This window comes from Ovis aries, chromosome 7 (genome assembly GCF_016772045.2).
Source record: "Ovis aries strain OAR_USU_Benz2616 breed Rambouillet chromosome 7, ARS-UI_Ramb_v3.0, whole genome shotgun sequence".
In the NCBI taxonomy this organism is placed as follows: Eukaryota; Metazoa; Chordata; class Mammalia; order Artiodactyla; family Bovidae; genus Ovis; species Ovis aries.
In genome coordinates, this window is record NC_056060.1 from 29326230 (window position 1) to 29349803 (window position 23574).

The following is a 23574-nucleotide window of genomic DNA, read 5'->3' on the forward strand; positions in this document are numbered from 1 at the left end:
TGTAGATTAAAGGAAATTAAAGTAAAATTAATATTCATTCCAGTGTAACAGATATTGCCACTACACAAACATTTTTCTACCCCAGCTGTGTTATGATCTATATGATGTTCAGTTCAGTTCAGTTCAGTTGCTCAGTCATGTCCGACTCTTTGCGACCCCATGAATCGCAGTACACAAGGCCTCCCTGTCCATCACCATCTCCCGGAGTTCACTCAGACTCACGGCCATCCAGTCGGTGATGCCATCCAGCCATCTCATCCTCTGTCGTCCCCTTCTCTTTCTGCCCCCAATTCCTCCCAGCATCAGAGTCTTTTCCAATGAGTCAACTCCTCACATGAGATGGCCAAAGCACTGGAGTTTCAGCTTTAGCATCATTCCTTCCAAAGAACTGGAAGGGCTGTTCTCCAGGGCTGATCTCCTTTAGAATGGACTGGTTGGATCTCCTTGCAGTCCAAGGGACTCTCAAGAGTCTTCTCCAACACTGCAGTTCAAAAGCATCAATTCTTCGGTGCTCAGCCTTCTTCACAGTCCAACTCTGACATCCATACATGACCACAGGAAAAACCGTAGCCTTGACTAGACGGACCTTAGTTGGCAAAGTAATGTCTTTGCTTTTCAATATGCTATCTAAGCTGGTCATAACTTTTCTTCCAAGGAGTAAGCGTCTTTTAATTTCATGGCTGCAGTCACCATCTTCAGTGATTTTGGAGTCCAAAAAGATAAAGTCTGACACTGTTTCCACTGTTTCCCCATCTATTTTCCATGAAGTGATGGGACCAGATGCTGTGTTGTTAGGCTACTTAATTAATATCTTTTAATGTGTGTCTCCTCATCATAAAATAGGAATGACAATAACAGCTCCCTTGCACAGTTGTTTTGAGGATTAAATTATATATCCTATGTGTGGCTGACCTAAAGTGCATGTTCAACATACTGTAGCTTCTTCCTCTGTATCCTCCATGGAATCCATATTGAACAAATATTTTCAAATTATTTTAGAGATGTTAGTGGCCAATTTAAGCAGTGGGGAGAAAAGCATAATGAAACAGAATAAATCTGATTAAATCAGTCTCCCACAATTTCCTAGGTAGGTGATGCATAAACATTCACTTACCTACATATTTCTTAGGCATCCCAACCCCTAAAAGTCCCAGTGCAAATCAAATACACAAGAGCTATGTCAACAAAGGGTGCTTCTTTTGGTGGACCTCTGTCTGGCCCATTCATGGACTGCTGTAGATTCAGCTCAGCAAATATTTGTTAAATATGGCTATGTGGGCTCTTTGGTAGAATAAAACATTGCCCTTCAGAGGCTTCTGGTTGGGGGAAAAGTTCCTAGTTGGTGGTAATTACCTAACTCTTTATCCTCCAACAAAGAGTTTTAGCTTATTAATTTTTTGTATTCTGAATCATAATGTTATCATTTACTCCTTCCAGAAATATTCCTTGTATTTTCTTGTTTGGCAAGCAGTCACTATTATGTAAATGAGCAGGTATGAAGGAATAGGGGTAAACATTTCTGTTGTTATGTCAGTGTACAATTACAGAACTCATCCTTCTCCAGAAGATTAATTTTTCAAGGTTAGTGTAGATGTCCTCAAGGATGATAGGGGCAAGAGTTAAGATACTATTCTATCATTGATGGTAAAGAGGAAAATACTTTAATTCACTATTTTCTGGTAGCTACAAGCCAAAATGCTTGAATTGATTTAATAAAACTGAAGAGAAAAAATGAAGTAAAACTTTTAAGCCCTGAAGATTCTTAAAAATAGTTTTTAAAAGGAAGGAAAAAAAAAAAAAGCCAGAAGAATTCCTTTAAATTCCTGGGTCCCTCAAATGAGATTTTAGTAGTGGCAAGTAAAACATATTGATTGGCACCAAAGTATAAGATCTTTGTCACCATCTGTTTCCTGATTGTGTCAGCAAGTATTTTTTCCCCATGAGAGTGTGAGAATACACCATAGCCTAAAAGTATCAAAGTGTCAATTATGCACCACATTTAAAAGTTGGAAGCCCAGTTCATGAAAGTCGGTGACAAAAGTCCTGATTCTCTTTTCTTCCTAAACTGAAATCCTTAATTATTTTGTGACCTACAAGAAGACCAATGGCTTCATGGCTCACTGGGGTAGGAAGCTATAATAAAAAAGGTTTGGAAAAAAATAATCTAAAATGAATATTTATTGAAAACCTCCCCCATGCAAGTCACTTTGCTATAATATGATATGAAGTTATTATGAATGCTATATGCAAATAATTTTTAACAAGTATGGGTGACAGGGAGGAATAAAGAATTGAAAGGAAAGAGGATCTGGAAAGTGAGAAGGATGGGTAAACAGGCAAACATTTGGGAGTTTGGGCTAGAAATTGAAAATAAAATGCACTGATAGAACTAGTTGAAAAATTAGGCCACAGACGATGAAAGTTGGATAGGATAGGATCTTCCAGAAAGATTCAAAAGCTAAGTTTTCAGGCTGAAAATGAGAGTGAAAGTGTTAGCCACTCAGTCATGTCCGACTCTGCAACCTCATGGACTGTAGCCTGCCAGGCTCCTCTGACCATGGAATTCTCCAGGCAAGAATACTGGAGTGAGTTGCCATTCCAGGGACCAAACCTGGGTCTCTTGCATTGCGGGTGGATTCTTTACCATCTGAGCCACCAGGGAAGCCCCTTTTCAGGCTGAAATTAAGATGGTTTCCACCTGTTTTCTCTTTTATCTAGTAATTTTCCTGTTATTTAAATTTGACGTGTGATATCCTTTTTTCCCTCCTATTACAATCACTGCTATTGCTGATCAGAGCTAGTAGTTAACTATACTGATTTTTTAAGTTTTGAGTTCTTTCACATATCTCTCTCTGTTCTGGTTAGGGAGAAGAACTGTCTTCCTTTATCTGCTCTGATTATTTTTTTGATGTTTCTATAGCCAATTGTCAGCCGGGCTATTGGCTTCGAGTCATTCTGTTACCCGAGTGCTGCAATAAAGTGCTGAAGCCATTCCTGCAGCACTAGAAGAATGGCCTATGCTCCAATCAGGTGGTCACAGATACCATCTGTCTGCCCAAGAGTTTTTCCTTTCATGATAAATCCTGGGGAGTTGTTTCTCTCAGTTGGATATATCTATTCTTTAATTTAGAGATGGGAGACTTGGGTTCTCATAACACATTCACTCATGTTAAAAGATAAAGTGAGGAATATAAAAAAAATAATTTTTAAGCTTAAGCCAAAATGGATTAAATCAAGCAGTGACAAGCGTAATTGATTAGGACACTTCATTGACAGGAGCTGGGACTTTATAGAGAGAAGGTATAGAAGCAAAGGGAGGAAATTATTTGATTGATTATAGTTGGTTGTTCATGATTGGTTGTCCTTGGGTTTTGCTTTCATAACCTTGAGACATTAATAGGCTCAGATTTTGGTTTGCTTAAGCAGGCCACCATGACATTAGAGCCAGTCCAGTCTAATTGCTTTCTCATTGGTGCCTAACATCAAAACCCAACATCATCAAAAAAATCTACAAACAATAAATGCTGGAGAGGGGGTGGAGAAAAGTGAACCCTCTTGCACTGTCAGTGGGAATGCAAATTGATACAGCTACTATAGAGAACCTACGAAGATTCCTTTAAAAACTAAGGATAAAACTAAGTGCTGTGCTGTGCTTAGTCATTCAGTGGTGTCTGATTCTTTGCAACCTCATGGACTGTAGTCTCCTGGGCTCCTCTGCCATGGGGATTCTCCAGGCAAGAATACTCAAGTGGGTTGCCATGCTTCCTCCAGGGGAATCTTCCCAATCCAGGGACTGAACCTAGTCTCCTGCATTGGAGGCAGATTCTTTATCATCTGAGCCACCAGGGAAGCCCAAGAAACTAGAGTGGGTAGCCTATCCTTTCTCAAGGGTATCTCCCCGACACAAGAATCAAAATAGGGTCTCCTGCATTGCAGGTGGATTTTTTACCACCTGAGCTACAAGGGAAATACTAAAACTACCATATGACCCAGCAATCCCACTACTGGGCATATACCCTACAACTGAAAAAGATGTGTACCTCAATGTTTGTTGCTGCACTATTTCAATAGCTAGGACCTGAAAGCAACCTAGATGTCCATTGACAGATGAATGGATAACGAAACTGTGGTATGTATATACAATGGAATAGTCACATCAGTTCAGTTCAGTCACTCAGTAGTGTCCAATTCTTAGTGACCCCATGGACTGCTGCATGCCAGGCTTCCCTGTCTATCACCATCTCCCGTGGCTTGCTGATACTCATGTCCATCGAGTCAGTGATGCCATCCAACCATCTCACCTGTCACCCCCTTCTCCTCCTGCCTTCAGTCTTTCCCAGAATCAGGGTCTTTGCTAATGAGTCAGTTCTTTGCATCAGGTGGCAAAAGTATTGAAACTTCAGCTTCAGCATCAGTCTCTCCAATGAATATATTCAGGGCTGATTTCCTTTAGGATCAACTGGTTTGATCTTGCAGTTCATGGAACTTTCAAGAGTCTTCTCCAATACCACAGTTCAAAAACATCAATTCTTTAGCACGCAGCTTCTTTATGGTCCAACACTCACATCCATACATGACTACTGGAAAAACCACAGATTTGACTTAGATGGACCTTTGTTGCCAAAGTAATGTCTCTGCTTTATAATATGCCATCTAGGTTGGTCATAGCTTTTCTTCCCAGGAGCACACGTCTTTTAGTTTCATGGCTGCAATCACCATCTGCAGTGATTTTGGAACCTCAAAAAATAAAGTCTGTCACACTTTCCATTGTTTTCCCATTATTTACCATGAAGTAATGGGACCAGATGCCATGATCTATGTTATCTGAGTATTGAGTTTTAAGTCAGCTTTTTCACTCTCCTCATTCATTTTCATCAAGAGGCTCTAGTTCCTCTTCACTTTCTGCCCTAAGGGTGAAGTCCTCTGCATATTTGAGGTTATTGATATTTCTCCTGGCAATCTTGATTCCAGCTTGTGCTTCCTCCAGCCCAGCATTTTGCATGATGTACTCTGCATATAAGTTAAATAAGCAGGGTGACAATATATAGCCTTGATATACTCCTTTCCCGATTTGGAACCAGTCCATTGTTCCACATCCAGTTCTAACTGTTGCTTCTTGACCTGCATACAATTTCTCAGGAGGCTAGTAACGTGGTCTGGTATTCCCATCTATAAGAATTTTCCACAGTGTGTTGTGATCCACACAAAGACTTTGGCATAGTCAATAAAGCAGAAGTAGATGGTTTTCTGAAATTCTCTTGCTCTTTCTATGATCCAACAGATGTTGGCAATTTGATCTTTGGTTCCTCTGACTTTTCTTAATCCAGCTTGAACATCTGGAAGTTCACGCTTTCATGTACTGTAGAAGCCTGGTTTGAAGATTTTTGAGCATTGCTTTGCTGGTGTTTGAGATGAGTGCAATTGTGCAGTAGTTTGAACAATCTTTGGCATTGCCTTTCTTTGGGATTGGAATGAAAACTGACCTTTTCCAGTCCTGTGGCTACTGCTGAGTTTTCCAAATTTGCTGGCACATTTTGTGCAGCACTTTCACAGCACCATCTCTTAGGATTTGAAATAGTTCAACTGGAATTCCATCACTACCACTAGCTTTGTAGTGATGTTTCCTAAGGCCCACTTGACTTCATATTCCAGGATGTCTGGCTCTAGGTGAGTGATCACACCATAGTGGTTATCTGGGTCATGAAGATTGTTTTTGTATAGTTCTTCTGTGTATTCTTGCTACCCCTTCTTAATATCTTCTGCTTTTGTTAGGTCCATACTGTTTCTGTCCTTTATTGTGCCCATTTTTGCATGAAATGTTCCCTTGATACCTCTAATTTTCTTGAAGAGAACTCTAGTCTTTCCCATTCTGTTGTTTTCCTCTATTTCTTTGCATTGATCACTTATTGGAATGTTACTCAGCCATAAGGCAAATGCATCTGAGTTAGTTCTAGTATAGTGGATGAACTTAGAGGCTATTACACAGAGTGAAGTAAGTCAGAAAGAGAAAAACAAATGCTGTGCATTAATACATATATATGGAATCTAGAAAAATGGTAGTGGTGAACCTATTTGCAGGGCAAGAAGAGGGACCAGACATAGAGAACAGACTTTGGACACAGTGGGGGAAGGAGAAGGTGGGATAAACTGAGAGAGTTTATCATATATAAAATAGATACCTATGGAAGTTGCTGTAGAACACAGGGAGCTCAATCTAGTACTCTGTGACCACCTAGAGGGGTGGGAAAGGGTGGAGTGGGAGGGTTTAAGAGGGAGGGGACCTATGTATGCTTATGACTGATTCGCTTTGTGTATGGCAGAAGCCAACACAATATTGTAAAGCAATTATCCTCAAATTAAAAATTAATTTTAAAGAACTTTACATCAAAACACAAGAATTTATGTTTGCACCAAGGTGTGTGTAGATTTGCAGAGACAGAGGGCTCGATGGAATAATCGAAAGCCTGTGCCAATCAGAAAAAAAGCATGCCACTCCTCTTTCTCGTCCTCACCTATGAGGTGGCAGGAATACCCTACCTGGTGGAAAGACCAGCTTGGCAGGATTTTCTAGGCTATAGATGTAACAGGAAAGTAATCAGTCAAATTCTCTGTTAAAGTGTGATTAATTTGATTAAATAAAGTATTGCAGCCTGCCAGATGGGTCTTGTTACAGTCTCCAAGCATATGTAACTATAATTTAAGTTAAACTTGTTTGTGTACATCTGGAAACCATGGGATACATTAGGTGCTGTGAGTTTGATTTCTATTTTAATACACTGATTGTATGAAGAGAGGAGAAACCAAAGAGTCTTTTGTCAGAGAAGTATCAGATAAAGTTTCAGAGCCATTCAAAACATGCCATTCATTTATTGATTCCATAGAAAACACTGGGCAGGTAATATTAAATGGGTGATCTGACAGCTTACCTTTTACTGGGGGAGAAAAAAATAAGTATGAAAATTAATAAAACAGCATCATATTATAATAATGCTATACAGGAAAAGAGCAAAGAATCTACATAAGAGGGGTAGGGGCAGTAGTGTAAGGGGTGAAGGTGTGCCTGGTCTGATAACAAGCTAAACATGAAAGATGTTGGGTCATCTGAGCTCCCTGTTTTGTCACTCACATTTTTAACTTTTTTATTACTCTCATTTTTTGTACTCTAGTACAATTTTTTTACTTGTAGTTCTTACTTCTCTTTCTAATCTAAGAGTTCCATGATAATATGAAATTGCTGGTTGTCTAGCAGGCATTCAATGAATATTCTCTGAGTAAAGATAAATCAAATTCAATCAGCAGAAAGCCTCCTAGTTAAAAATCAGAGAAATTTTGTGTATGAGGAAAAGTAGTTTCTTAAATTGGGTTTCCTGAAGCCACTCTCCCACCAAAAAAGGCAAATCTTATGACAAGAATTGGGTATGAGGAGTTTTTATGAAAAGTCACCTTAGGAAGCATTGTGAGTGAGGAAGTGAGAGATAGAAGAAATGGGAGTCAATAAAGAGTGCAGGTTTTCACTGATATTAGAAAGCAGAGCATTCCTATGAAACCTTTCTAAGCTGAAATGGCATAAAGTGAAGACAAAAATACCCTGATACCCTTGCTAGTGGATATATGAAATAAATCCAGATAGAGCACAGTTGCTCACAGAAACAGTTCAAAGCTATGGTGGGCTGATGCTGAGGTGCTTAGCATAGTTCCCAGGGAAGGAGCTTGGCGGTGCCACTCTTCCCTTTATAAGGGTTCATGGCAAAAAAATACTGAAAGCTACTTCTACGTTTTTTGCAAAAGTGAAACTCCTTTTTATATTTCTTTCAGTTAGCAAAAATAGGTACTAATGTGGGTCTTCTGTAAAATGAAGTGGTATAAAGCAAAATTTTAGAAAGTGGGGTGGAGGTACTGGGGGTGAATGGTGGGGATATCTGTATACTAATAAGTGAGTCTTCCATATGGACAACTGGGCTTAGCCTTGTTGGGGAATTCTGAGAAATAGTGTAAAATATAATTCAGAAGTTTCCCTATGAAGTATGAGGAAGGGTGTGGGCCATCCCTTGTTAGTTAGAGCTTGTTTTGGTGATGTTTAGCATTACACTCCAGAAGATAGTGAAGGACAAGGAAGCCAGACATGCTACAGTCCATGGGGTCGCAAAGAGTCTGACACAACTTAGTGAGTGAACAACAATTTTGTCCATTTATTGTATTTTCTCTCCCATGACTGTTGTGCTTATTCTCTAACAGCTGAATGGGGAGTTGCTACCTGATCACTTGCTGCTGCTGCTAAGTTGCTTCAGTCATGTCCAACTCTGTGCGACCCCAGAGATGGCAGCCCACCAGGCTTCCCCTGTCCCTGGGATTCTCCAGGTAAGAACACTGGAGTGGGTTGCCATTTCCTTCTCCAATGCATGAAAGTGAAGAGTGAAAGTGAAGTTGCTCAGTCATGTCTGACTCTTAGCGACCCCATGGACTGCAGCCCACCAGGCTCCTCTACCCATGGGATTTTCCAGGCAAGAGTACTGGAGTCCATTTTCCTATGGGTGGTGGGGCTCTAAGAATAATCCCAAATAGCCTGTGCTCTTTGGCTTAGTGTTTTCTGGTCAATGTTTACAAAAACAATTCTCTGAAAAGGTTATATAGCCTGCCAGTGATAACAGAGGTATGCTCTTTCAAGGGTATACTTGAAGGTAGTCAAGTAAACTTTCCTCACTTGACACAGAGTTCTTTAAGAAAGTGATTTGGAGATAGCACCCATATGAATGTTGCAATAGTGCTTTAATTAGGGGGAGAGGTAGTAATGATATACTGGGTCTTCTTCACACTCTTTGACATCATGGGGATCCAACCCAAAGCACTGGGATGAGGTATTCTACAGGTTTCAGAGCTCTCCTCTATCGAACCTACTGTCTATTAAAGGAGTTTATGCTCAAGTCCTTTTTTTACTCCAGAAAAGAAAGCATGTGAACCGTGAAGAGCTCACTTGGATGAGATGCTTCAGGAGAGGCAAATATCCATCACTTCATATCTGAAATGTCCCACAGAGAACCTGGGGCCATTGCAGTAGATGTTATATGAACTCTATGCTTGATCCAGTCTTCCTAAAGGAGCAGCGCTTCAAGGCCTCTAAAGAGATCACTGGCAGTATTGAGAGTACCAAGGCACTTAGAGTGCTGCTTACGTTTCAATTAGAAGCTCTCCTGCTATAAGTGACAATAAAAGAAATTGTTGTAGATAACCTTAGCAAAGGAGACTGTCTCTAGCTTTAAGATATACTAATCATGCCCTGAGACAAGAGCTCTGCTTAACAAACTGTGTGGAAGTCTTAGCTGCTTGCAAAGAAGGCATAGTCCCTCTGGTGGTAACTTTTGATTGATGAAGATTATGAGACTAGGAAAATCTTTCCAAAGAATGAGAGTTTTTGTAAGACTCATCCAGAGTCAAAGCAGCTAGCCATGAATGTAGCATCAGAAGGAGTCACAGATGATATATTCCCCCTTGTTGCCATCACTGCATCCCAAATTTTGAGAGAAAAATTAAAATTCAGAAACTTAGTAATGTTGTCAAAAATACATTCTGAGTAGCTGCATAAATTGTGAAACAGGTCCTATTTGTTCTTTGGTTGTAGAAAAATATAATTGTTTCCATCAAGATAGGAAATGAAAACACAGAGACACTATGGAATCTGGATGAAATTGGACTCTTCACTAGTTATTATTAACCTAGGGTTAAGACAAAGAATTGAGACCTACATGCCTTGTAAGTTTGATTACCCTCAGAGTTAATATTTGGTGCCTATGTCTTAGCCTTTAGGTTTTTACTGTCACATTCACTCGGAGCTATAATCCATGGTAAAGTATTTTGGGAGGCTTACCTTTTGCCTCTTTCCTACATGGCTGAGTGATACTTACCATAAAACTTTAATTTACTTTGTTTCCTCTTCATATGTATGACCAGTCCACAAGTGTCCATGCATAACCCAGAAGGTAAGTCTGATATTTGTAAGCTTTATCTACACAGACCAGCTGTACTCTTAGCTCTTCTATTCTGAAGCTTTCAAAATAAAAAAGAGATGAAGTGTCACTCATATCCCTAAGTCTTTTTAAAGTTTTATTTTTCACATGATCATGCAGTAAAATTGATGTTTTTTTTGGTATAAAGTTCTATGAATTTTAACACATGGATAGATTTATGTAACAACCACTATTCTTAGGAAACAGAACAGTTCATCATCACCAACAGCCCTCTGTGTCCCTTTATAGTCACATCCTCTGCCTTCCTTAGCAGTCACTCATCTGTCCACTGTCACTACAGCTTTGCCTTTTTGAAAATGTCATATGAATTGAATCATATAATATGATATCTTTTAAGACTAATGATCTAGTTAGATTAGATAATAAAAGGCAGTGGAAGGTACACTCTAGATTGTGTGAAATAGAAAAGTGGTTGAAAAGCTTCATTAAGGCAACATTATTGTTGAAATAGAATAGGCTATGACATGCTTCATGGAAGAGGTCAAGTGTGGAGGTTGGGTCTCAGAATTCAGGCATCTTCGTTGCTCTTAAAATTGAGAGCAACATGAACAAAATAGTTTTTGAAGATTAGTTAGCAGAGATACAAGAGAAGTATTACCTGGCATGTAATATTTGGAAGACAAAAGTGATGGTTGAAGCCTCAAGAACTCTGTGAAGAAGAGAAAGCAGAGGGCAGTTAGCATAGGATCAAAGACAGAAACTTGAATGACAGCTGGGGCATGGGAAGAGAAGGGAGACCTCTAGAACTATTAAATGAGAAACAGAGAAAGAGCAAGCATAGAGGTGAAATGAAACAAATTTTTAAACAAGAAGCAGGTAATCAAAACATTAAATTTCATACAGAATTTGAGAGCGTGGCATAGAAGAAACTATGAATAGCATTGGAGAAATTTAGTTGCCATGGAATTTGGGCATAAAGGCCAGATTACAATGGAATTAAGTGGATACATTGAATATGTAGAAGAACTCAAGGCAGACTGGCTATGAATTGGTCCCATATTTAGAATGAGTTGCAGGATCAAGGGAAAGGCTTATAAATTGAGTGATAAGAATAAGCACTGCAGGCAGGGAGGAGATGTAGTGAGTGAAAACAGTAGAGTCAAGAAATTTCCCTCAGAATCCAAAGCTTATGAGGAGTTACTTTAGTCAGTTACCTTTCATTGTTTAGTCACTAAATTGTGTCTGACTCTTGCAGCCCCATGGACTGTGGCCTGCCAGGCTCCTCTGTCCATGGGATTCTCCAGGCAAGAATACTGGAGTGGGTTGCCATTCCCTTCTCCAGGGGATCTTCCCAACCCAGGGATTGAACCCAGGTCTTCTGCATTGCAGGCAGATTCTTTACTGATGGAGCTACAAGGGAAGCCCAAAACTAGTTTTATATGTGTTTTATCTGATTAGATTCATGGGCCAAATGGACTGTCAGTAGCTTCCATCTAGTTCTCTCATCACTACCAAAAGCAGATCTATTATAATCGCTATGTTACTTAAATTTTCCAGTTGTCACAGAATTTACTCTCATCTATCATAAACTCTGATTGACTTAGAAAGAGGACTCTAATTATGAGCAAATGAATTAATATTGAAGTAAACTGATTGCAACTATTTACAGATGTAAGCACTTTAATTTGTAGAGACACTCATAAGGATTTTTATTTCAATCATAAATAATATTTTGAGTGATAATAAAAACTACTATTATGGTAGCGCAGTAGGTGGAGGTTTATGAAACCTCATTATAAAGACAACACAATTCTCTCCTGGAACTCAACCATGTCAGTCACACAGTAGCATCCCAAAGCATTTACCTCCAATTTTCTTGAATGGAAGAATCTCTCATAGTTGTTGGTATATAGCAAGTTGAAGTTTTAAACAAGGCTTTGCTTGCAACCAAAATTGATTTCTGTAATTCTCTCTAGCATGGCTTTTCTGACAAGGCTATTTCTAGATTACCAGTGTTTGGACTTAGCACATGCTGCTTATGCAATTTTAATTCTTGCCTCTAAGCTGCAACCTGGTCTGTCTGCCAATCACAGCTGGAAGCATCCTCCCAAGTTATGGACCTTTTCATCAACTGGGCTCTACCAATCACTACTATCGATCCTCCACTCCTCATAAAATAAAACAGAGATTTCGAGGGCTTTTTGACATTTTGCTGTGGTTCCCTGAAGACCCATCCAGGATACTTCCATGGATCTGCTTTACTCTGTAAGGATGATCTATTTCACAAAGACTTTACCATAACTCAAAGTAATCTTTAAAGTAAACCTTGTAAGATAGGCTAGGGCATATTGATTACCTCTTCTCTACACTCTTGTCCTGGATAGAAGCCAGCCTGACTTCTGTGAATTCTGGAAACTTATAACTTTCTATTAAAGAAACATAGTGGTGTGGTAGAGCTAGCACCTGGGGTCCAACCAGAATTGAAAACTATTATTTTCTGAGGCTCTTCAGATACCATTTTCTATTAGGCTAAAGAACATGTAAATTCAGCTCTTAGTATGTGCATAGGGCAAGGTTTTTGCAAAAATCTTATAAATGTATATTATATTCTACCTGGAATTCATACACCTTCTATTTTTGGGTATCTTTCTAAATTTATTGACAACCAAAATGTGGCAGAGTTGATAATTGAGAACTATCTCAGTCAGTTCTCTGTAGTTGATTACTGTCTACATTCCATAGACAATGGATTGAAACAGGACTCTGCTTTTAGTTTTACAGAAGTAACGAGTAATGGGAAATGGGCTGCCTTTCCCTGACAGGTGATGTGAACTCCTTAGAAGATGAATGTCTCTGTATAGATAAAGTGAAACAAGGCCTTTTACAAACTGGGCCCTGAGTTAAACCTATATATGAAGATGCAAAAATCAATCACGTGTAGGTGCAATTGCCAGTCACCTTGCTTCCAGTTCTTCTGAAACACGTTTAAGGGAGCCTGAATTTCCCAATGCAAGTAATATATTTGAGTTAAATATTACCTTCCTTAAGCAAGTTCTCTTATGAGAAGCAACTCTGTTAAGGTAGTAACATATTAATACAAGTTAGGTAATCAGATTTATCTTCTGCCATATTCAGAGTGATCTTAGGCACATGAGAATTTTGGGTTTGAGGAAATGGCACGCAGGCAAAGGGGAAAGAGAATTCATTCAGAAAGAGGGGAAAAAGAGAGTTAAACAGTTTGGTTTAAAAGAGTTAAAAGTGAGAGTTAAACAATCTACTTTGGATTGCTTTTGCTAAGCTGGTAGTGATTGAGTCTGTGCTGCAATGTCTTTGACCCCTTTGCAGACATGGCCATTGCAGTGTTATGTGGCATGTCCCAGTGACCAATGGAAAAGAGAGCAATATGCTGCTGTGCGGGAGAAGGAAAGGCAGAACAGACCTTCTGAATCTTTAGCATTGCTTGTTTTATGTAAAGGAGAAAGTACTAATTCCAAAATTCATCAAATTAGAATAAATCACCCTACAATTTATTATTGAGAGAACCCATGCTTGTTACACAGTGACTCTTTTCCTCATTACTTTGTAAAAAGTAAAATAATTTCAGGGAGAGTACCTAATGTTTCAAGAAATAGAGAAAACTTCCTTCATAAAAGGCCTACTTAAGCTAGATCACCATTTTTGGAAGCAAAGATGTCAGCAGAGAATCTCAAGAGAAAAACTGTATAGTCTATACTGAAATTTGAAGGGACTGTTGTGCAGGGAATAGCTACAGGGCTTCAGTGCTCAAATTCAATTGAAGAATAAAGATTCATGCATGGATACCAAGGAGAAAGGTCAAGTGAAGCAGGAGAAAATTAAGGATTTACCTACCAAAAGGCCAAAAACCTTCTTCAAGAACTAAGAGGGAGTGCACATTTGAAAAATTAATTAGACCAGAGGTCAGTGGAGAATAAAGCAATACTGGTACAGTAAAAGATTTGTTCTAACAGTGAGGGTAAGATACAGCTAAGGGAAAATAAAATGTTGGGGAGGTTATATTCAAGGCTGCTTCACAAAGGAACCTAAAATAGATGGTTAGCAATAAGTGAAACAAACTGCTGGTATAAAATTGTAAATGACAGAAAGGAAAAGAAAAGACAGCTAAATATTTACTGTTACTGCATAGATCTCAAATGAAGCCATCTTTCCAACAATCATTAGCCAAAAAAATTACATGACTCACGATCAATATAGAGTTTGGCACAAATCAATTAGAACAAACTTATTTTTGTTTTAAAAATTAGAATGAGATAGGGAAATTAAAGGCAGAGGGAGTGGAGTCAGGTGAGAATACCCGTGACCAAAGAGTCTAGTTTCAGTTATGCTCAGAACAAGAAAAACTAGAGAGGCATTGATCTTTGGCTAGGAGCAAATGGGAGGATAATAGATGAAGCAGAGCCAGTTAATCCCAATTTTGTTTCCTCTCTGTCAAGAAGGAATAAACGTACTGCAATTAAGTTAGAAATGTTTCTGTGAAAATGGTTAGAAAATACTAAGATACTCTCAATATCTAATATTGATATATCCTTAAGAAGAAATGAGTTTTTGTGAATGTGATTTCATGCTATGATCACAATGAATGCTAATAGCCACTTTCTTATTTTGACGTGACTTTAAAATTATGCATGTTCTTTACAGTGCCTGCCTGTCGGTTATTTTTAAACTTTTGATCCTGACCTACAGTAACAAATAACTTTATATTGTATTCCAATATACACATACACACATAACTAACACAAAATTTTCATAAATTTCTGACTTTATACTTGAGTTATATTTGAATCTATTCTTTTCCTTTTCTCAACAATGAGGAAAAAAAACACAACCTATGAACCACTAAACTGATATCATGGCTCACCAATTGGATGACATCCCACAGTTTGAAAACCACTGGTCTAGATTATGGACAGCTTATTGGTGAAATGGATTCAGTCCTGGCATTGGTTCCTTTGTTACTCAAATACATTTTGTCATATTCTTCTTATTGAAAAGAGTATAGAAGGAATTTGTATATTAGTCATTCAGCTGTATCCAACTCTTTGTGACGCCATGGACTGTAGCCCCCTAGGGTCCCCTGTCCATGGAATTCTGTAGGCAAGAATACTGGAGCATGTTGCCATTTCCTTCTACCTCAACATGGTAAAGACTATATATGACAAATCCATGGCAAACATAATACTCAACAGTGAAACGCTGAAAGCTTTTCCTTGTAAGATCAGGAACAAGACAAAAATGCCTCCTCTTTCCACCTTCATTCAACACAGTATTGGAAGTCCTAAGCACCACAATTAGTCAAGAAAAAAGAATAAAAGGAATCCAAATTGGAAAGGAAGTAGTAAAGCTGTCACTATTTGTAGATGACTTTATACTATATAGATAGAACCATAAAGACTCCACAAAAACTGTTAGAACTAATTAATAAATTCAGTAAAGTCACAGGATACAAAATCAATATACAGGAATCTTTGGCATTTCTATACACTAATAATGAACTATCAGAAAGTGAGAATAAGAAAATAATCTAATTTATAATTGCACTGCAAAGAATCAAATACCTTGGAATAAACTTAACCATGGAGGTGAAAAAAAATATGTGTGTTAGTCACTGAGTCATGTCCTACTCTTTGAAACTCCATGGACTGTAACCCACCAGGCTCCTCTGTCCATGGAATTTTCCAGACAAGAATAATGGAATGAGTTGCCATTTCCTACTCTAGGGGACCCTCCCAGCCCAGGGATCAAACCTGGGTCTCCTACATTGCAGGCGGATTTTTTATGGTCTGAGCTACCAGGGAAACCTATGGAGGTGAAATACCTGTATACTATAAACTATAATACACTGATGAAAGACATTGAAGAAGACATAAATGAATGGAAAGATACTCCATGTCTATGGACTGGAAGAATTAACATTAAAATTTCCAAATTGTGCAAAGCAATTACAGAGTCAATACAATCCCTATGAAAATTCTAATGACATATTTCACAGAACTAAGAGAAATAATTTTAAAATTTGTATGAAACACAAAACATCTTGAGAAAGAAGAACAAGGCTGGAATTATCACACCCCTGAATTCAGACTATACTACAAAGCTGCATTGATAAAAACAGTATGGAACTGGCACATAATTAGACACAAAGATAAATGGAACAGAATAGACAACTCAGAAATAAACCCATACTTATACGGTCAATTAATCTATGATATGGAAGCAAAGAGTCGGACATGACTGAACGACTGAATTGAACTGAACTGAACTGAAGGAAGTGAGAATATACAATGAGGAAAAGACAACCTCTTCAATAGATGGTATTAGGAAAACTGAACAACTTCATGCAAAAGGATCAAACTGGACTACTGTCTCACATCATATACAAAAATAAACACAAAATGGATTAAACTTAACTGTAAGACTTGAAACTACAAAACTGCTAGAAGAAAACATAGATAGTTTGCTCTTTGACAGAAGTCTTGGCAGTAGTTTTTTGGATATGCCTTCTCAGTCAAGGAAACAAAGGCACAAACAAATGGAATCACATCACACTAAAAAGGAAACTATCAACAAAGCAAAAAGGCAGATTACTGAATGGCAGTAGATATTTGCAAATGATATAATCTATAAGGAATTAATATCCGAAATAAACAACGAACTTACAACTCAACATCAAAGAAATGAATGGCTAAATTGAAAAATGGGCAGAGAATCTGAATAGACATTTTTGCAAGAAAACATTCAAGTGGCCAGCAGGCACATGAAAAGATATTCAACATCACTAATTATTAAGAAAATGTAAATGAAACACAATGAGATATCACCTCACACCATTTTATGACTATAATAAAAAAGATAAGAAATAACAAATGTTGGATAGGAGATGGAGAAAAGGGAACTTTTATATGCTGTGGATCTGTAAATTGGTACAGCTACTTATGGAAAACTGTATGGAGTATCCTCAAAAAATATAGACTAAAACTATCATATCATCCAGCTATTACACTTTTAGGTACTTAACTGAAGAAGCAAAAACACTAATTTGAAAAGATAAATGCCCCCTTTTTTCATTGCAGCTTTATTTATAGTAGTCAATATATGGAAACAACTTAAGTGTCCATCAATGGATGAATGAATAAAGAAATTGTGGCATATATATATATATACACACACAGTAGAAAATTAGCCATAAAAAGAATGAAATATTGTCATTTGTGACAAAATGGATAGACCTTGAGGGTATTATGCTAACTGAAATAAGTCAGAAATGTAAAAACACAAAATAAATGAACATGCAAAATAAAGGAAGAACAAACTAATAAATACAGAGATCAGATTAATGGTTACCATTAGGGAAGGGGATTGGTGGGTGGGTGGAAATGGTTGAAGAAGGTCAAATATATAATGATGGATGGTAACTAGAATTGTGGCAGTGATCAGTTTAAAAAGAGAGAAAATGAAGTAGTATGATATTCTAGGACTTATTCATTTATTTCTTAGAAGACTATCAGGGAATGTTTGTATTTACCAAAAATTCATTTGCTCCTCAGTATTTCCCAGTTCCCATGCATTTGGGTGGGGTACTGATTCTCACTGCTAGAATATGAGAAGTAATGTCATTCTTGTTGGAGGCAGGAGAGAGTGAAAGTGAAACAAAGTAAAAGTGTTAATTGCTCAGTTGTCTCTGACTTTTTGTGACCCCATGGACTGTAGTCCGCCAGGCAGCTCCTCTATCCATGGAATTCTCTGGGCAAGAATACTGGAGTGTACTCCATTCCTTTCTTCAGGAGATCTTCCCAACCAAGGATTGAAACAGGTCTCCCACATTGCAGGCAGATTCTTTACCATCTGAGCCACCAGGGAAGCCCAGGATAGAGTAAGAGGCACATTAAATCTCTGCAACTGGAATTGAAAGACTTTGAGATGGCAGAGTTTTAAGTTGGAAGCAAACAAGTGCTGAGTTCCCACTTGTAGAGACCAGCAAAGAATAGCTGCACAACTTGTATCTGATTGTAGCATGAATGAGAAATACATTTACATTATTAAGTCGCCAAAGTTTGGGGGTTTATCTGTTACCGAAACACAGGCAATGCTATCCTGACTATTAGAATAATGATTGTGTGTATTTTAATGATCAGATCATTAAAAATGTTTAAATGACATTAACCCTGACTCAGTTACACAATCCTTAAGAGTAGATTAAAGATGTTTGAATGATACTGAAAAGTGAAAAGAAAGTGAAGTCGCTCAGGCGTGTCTGACTCTTTGCGACCCTGTGGACTGTAGCCCACCAGGCCCCTCCATCCACGGGATTCTCCAGGCAAGAATACTGAAGTGGGTTGCCATTTCCTTCTCCAGGGGATCTTCCCGACCCAGGGATCAAACCCAGGTCTCCTGCAATGCAGGCATATGCTTTAACCTCTGAGCCATCAGGGAAGCCCTGAATGATACTAACCTTGACTAAATTATATGATACTGGAGAATAGAGATTTTATGTTTTATGTATAACTTTTTCAGGGTGAAGACCAGTGATAGGTATATGGCAAACTTTCAGTAAATATTCATTGAATTGATTAATAAGGAAATTCAGGGTGGTTACTAAGAGAAATCATTAGGGCAGACCAAGAGGAAGTAACTAGTGATAAAATCCAGAAATATCTAAGATACACATATAGAGTTAGAAGCAGAATTTGGCAAAAAGGAGATTAATTGCTGTTGAATTATCAGAATTTCTACATTTTGAACAGTTCTTCAGCTTCTTCAGGATTACTAATTGGGGCATAGACTTGGATTACTACGATTTTGAATGATTTGCCTTGGAAACGAAGAGAAATCATTCTGAAATCATTTCTGAGAAATCATTTTTGAGGTTGCATCCAAGTACTGCATTTTGGACTCTTGTTGACTATAATGGCTAGGCCATTTCTTCTAAGGGATTCTTGTCCACAGTAGTAGATATAATGGTTGTCTGAGTTAAATTCACCCATTCCAGTTCATTTTAGTTCACTGATTCCTAAAATGTTGATGTTCACTCTTGCTATCTCCTGTTTGACCACTTCCAATTTGCCTTGACTCATGGAACTAACATTCCAAGTTCCTATGCAATATTGCTCTTTACAGCATTGGGCTTTGCTTCTATCACCAGTCACATCCAGAACTGGGTGTTGTTTTTGCTTTTGCTTTCTGGAGTTATTTCTCCACTGGTCTCCAGGAGCATATTGGGCACCTACTGACCTAGGTGTTCATCTTTCAGTGTCCTATCATTATGCCTTTACGTACTGCTCATGAGGTTCTCAAGGTAAGAATACTGAAGTGGCTTGCCATTCCCTTCTCCAGTGGACAACATTGTGTTGGGGACTGGAATGCAAAGTAGGAAGTCAAGAAATACCTAGAGTAACAGGCAAATTTGGCCTTAGAGTACAGAATGAAGCAGGGCAAAGGCTAATAGAGTTTTGCCAAGAGAACACACTGGTCATAGCAAACAGCCTCTTCCAACAACACAAGAGAAGATGCTACACCTGGACATCACCAGATGGTCAATACCAAAATCAGATTGATTATATTCTTTGCAGCTAAAGATGGAGAAGCTCTATACAGACAGCAAAAACAGGACTGGGACCTGACTGTGGCTCAGATCATGAACTCCTTATTGCCAAATTCGGACTTAAATTGAAGAAAGTAGGGAAAACCACTAGACCATTCATGTATGACCTAAATCAAATCCCTTAGGATTATACAGTGGAAGTACAAACAGATTCAAAGGATTAGATCTGTTAGACAGAGTGCCTGAAGAAGTGTGGACGGACGTTTGTGAAATTGTACAGGAAGCAGGGATCAAGACCATATCCAAGAAAATGAAATGCAAAAAAAGCAAAATGATTGATTGTCTGAGGAGGCCTGACAGATAGCCATGTAAAGAAGAGAAGCAAAAAGCAAAGAAGAAAAGGAAAGTTATACTTATTTGAATTCAGAGTTCCAAAGAATAGCAAGGAGAGAAAAGAAAGCCTTCCTCAGTGATCAGTGCAAAGAAATAGAGGAAAATAATAGAATGGGAAAGACTAGAGCTCTCTTCAAGAAAATTAGAGATACCAAGGGAACATTTCACTGTAAGATGGGCACAATAAAGGTCAGAAATGGTATGGAACTAACAGAAGCAGAAGATATTCAGAAGAGGTGGCAAGAACACACAGAAGAACTATACAGAAAAGATCTTCACAACCCAGATAATCATGATGGTGCGATCACTCTCCTAGAGCCAGACATCCTGAAATGCAAAGGCAAGTGGGCCTTAGGAAGCATCACTATGAGCAAAGCTAGTGGAGGTAATGGAATTCTAGTTGAGCTTTCAAATCCTAAAAGATGATGCTGTGAAAGTGCTGCACTCAGTATGCCAGAAATTTGGAAAACTCAACAGTGGCCATAGGACTGGAAAAGGTCAGTTTTTATTCCAACCCCAAAGAAAGGCAATGCCAAAGAATTCTCAAACTACTGCACAATTGCACTCATCTGACATGCTAGCAAAGTAATGCTCAAAATTCTCCAAGCCAGGCTTCAACAGTACGTGAACTGTGAACTTCCAGGTGCTCAAGCTGGATTTAGAAAAGGCTGAGGAACCAGAGGCCAAATTGCCAACATCCACTGGATCATCAAAAAAACAAGAGAGTTCCAAAAAAACATCTACTTCTGCTTTATTGACTATGCCAAAGCCTCTGACTTGTGGATCACAACAAACTGTGGAAAATTCTTAAAGAGATGGGAATACTGGACCTGCTGACCTGCCTCTTGAGAAATCTGTATGCAGGTCAGGAAGCAACAGTTAGAACTGGACATGGAACAGCAGAGTGGTTCCATATAGGGAAAGGAGTACATCAAGGCTGTATATCATCACCCTGCTTATTTAACTTATATGAAGAGTACATCATGAGAAATTCTGGGCTGGATGAGGCACAAGCTGGAATCAAGATTGCTGGGAGAAATATCAATAACCTCAGGTATGCAGATGACACCACCCTTATGGCGGAAGGTGAAAAGGAACTAAAGAGCCTCCTGATGAAAGTGAAAGAGGAGAGTGAAAAAGTTGGTTAAAACTCAACATTCAGGAAACTAAGATCATGGCATCTGGTCCCATCACTTCATGGCAAATAGATAGGGAAACAATGGAAGCAGTGACAGACTTTATTTTGGGGGGGCTCCAAATTCATTAAGCAGAGACATTACTTTGCCAACAAAGGTCCATCTAGTCAAAGCTATGGTTTTCCAGTAGTCATGTATGCATGTGAGAGTTGGACTATAAAGAAAGCTGAGCACTGAAGAACTGATGCTTTTGAACTATGGTGTTGGAGAAGACCGCGAGAGTCCCCTGCACAGTAAGGAGATCCAACCAGTCAAGCCTAAAGGAAATCAGTCCTGAATATATTCATTGGAATGACTGATACTGAAGCTGAAACTCAGATACTTTGGCCACCTCATGCAAAGAACCAACTCATTTGAAAAGACCTTTATGCTGGGAACGATTGCAGGCAGGAGGAGAAGGGGACGACAGAGGATGAGATGGTTGGATGGCATCACCGACTCAATGGACATGAGTTTGAGCGAGCTCTGGAGATGTTGATGGACAGGGATGCCTGGCATACTGCAGTCCATGGGGTCACAAAGAGTCGGACAAGACTGAGCAACTGAACAACAATTAGTGCCTGGTGGTAAACTGTTTTTTGTGATTCGTTGGGAGGAGATAGGTGTGGGCTAATGAGGAAATTTTGTCAGTCCTTTAAGCACATTAATCTTTTCTCTTTAAGCTACCAGGTGTTTTCCATTGGAGAATGGCATGGGAGTTTCAGCTTCTCTTAGAGAGTCCTCTAGCTAGCTGATGCTTCCTGTCTCAAAGGATATCTTCTCCCTAGTGCGGGTATGTTAGTTTCTCAGTCATGTCCAACTCTTACAGACTGTAGCACACCAGGCTCCTCTGTCCATGGAATTCTCCAGGCAAGGTTACTGGAGTGGGTCACCAATCCCTTCTTCAGGGGATTTTCCCAACCCAGAGATTGAATCTGGGTCTCCTGCATTACAGGCAGATTCTTTACCATGTGACCCACCAGGGAAGTGCATAATTTTCTCTCTGCTTCCTACTCTTTGGAGGATGTGGATGCCTACATTTGTCCATGTTCAGTTGCTCAGTCATGTCCTATTCTTTGTGACGCCATGGACTGTAGCCTGCCTGACTCCTCTGTCCAGGGGATTTCCTAAGCAAGCATACTGGAGCAGGTTGCCATTTCCTCCTCCAGCAGATTTTCCTGACCCAGGGATCAAACCCATGTCTCCTGCATCTCCTGCATTGGCAGGCAGGCTCTTTACCACTATGCCTCCTGGGAAGGGTGTATAGTGTTGGTAGGATCATAATAAATAAAATACGAGGAATGGACACATTCTCCCTGTTGAAAGAGTAGAAATTATTTTTCTAGTCATTTTTGCCTTCTATTCTCTATTATATGCCCAGGGCCAATTCTATTCTCTCTTGGGCAAACCAGCATTCAAGATCCTTGATGGAGGATGGGTGTTATAGCTAATAGATGTTTAGCTATGATATCAGATTATGAAATTGTGAATATATTAATTAATTAGTTTTATTTTAAAGATGTAAAGTGACAGAAGTTATTTATTTAAGATAAACATATCCATATAGTTATCTGGATATCCATGCTGCTGCTGCTGCTGCTAAGTCGCTTCAGTCGTGTCCGACTCTGCACGACCCCATAGAAGGAAGCCCACCAGGCTCCGCTGTCCCTGGGATTCTCCAGGCAAGAACACTGGAGTGGGTTGCCATTCCTTCTCCAATGCATGAAAGTGAAAAGTGAAAGTGAAGTTGCTCAGTCATGTCCGACTCTTAGCGACCGCATGGACTGCAGCCCACCAGGCTCCTCCAACCATGGGATTTTCCAGGCAAGAGTACTGGAGTGGGGTGCCATTGCCTTCTCCTCTGGATATCCATAGATAGATCTATATATAGATATCTCTTGTCATTTTCCCTCAGTACTCTTAATGAATATTGAAGTTTAGGCAGAGTAAATTTTCAGTATACTGAATTATGGAACAGGCATCTATATGATTGGTATATAGATCAAAAAGAAAAGAAGAGAAAGACAATACTTGAGTATATATTTGCTTTAAAAGAGAAGCTAGTATTATTGACTGATGTGCCTCTTACATAAGGACATATAAACCAGACACAAAATGTAATGGAATTGATAAAGTGCATTCACCCCAAAAACAGTTTCACTCTCTGCCTTTTATATAGTGTGTTCATTTATTATAAAGTGTTATCTTTTAAAATCTTTTTGGCAGTCTCAGAGAGTAAGAAAGATAGGTTTCATCATTTACATATTGGAAATAAGGATTTTTCCACCCAAAGGTGTGATCTGCTTGCTCAAGGCCAACTAGTTCCTTGGTAGTCAGGCTGGCCAAGCTCAGTTCTGCTGACTCCTAGTCTGGGGCTCTTTGTACTTTATCACATTTTAACACGTATGAAGATTGTTACTCTAAGGCCAGTCATAGACATGAGAGTTAGGTGTGGGGAGTGGGACCA

The 23574-nt window shown here is 38.9% G+C and overlaps 1 long non-coding RNA gene across 2 annotated transcripts in view; it reads left to right on the forward strand.

Moving 5' to 3' along the window:
* The window catches only part of LOC105610613 (uncharacterized), a 444948-nt gene that overhangs the window by 111344 nt on the left and 310030 nt on the right, over window positions 1-23574 (forward strand). For both annotated transcript variants that reach the window (XR_001041531.4, XR_009601465.1), the window contains exon 3: window positions 8236-8358. This is a non-coding gene — a long non-coding RNA (uncharacterized LOC105610613). The remainder of the gene's footprint in view (window positions 1-8235; window positions 8359-23574) is intronic.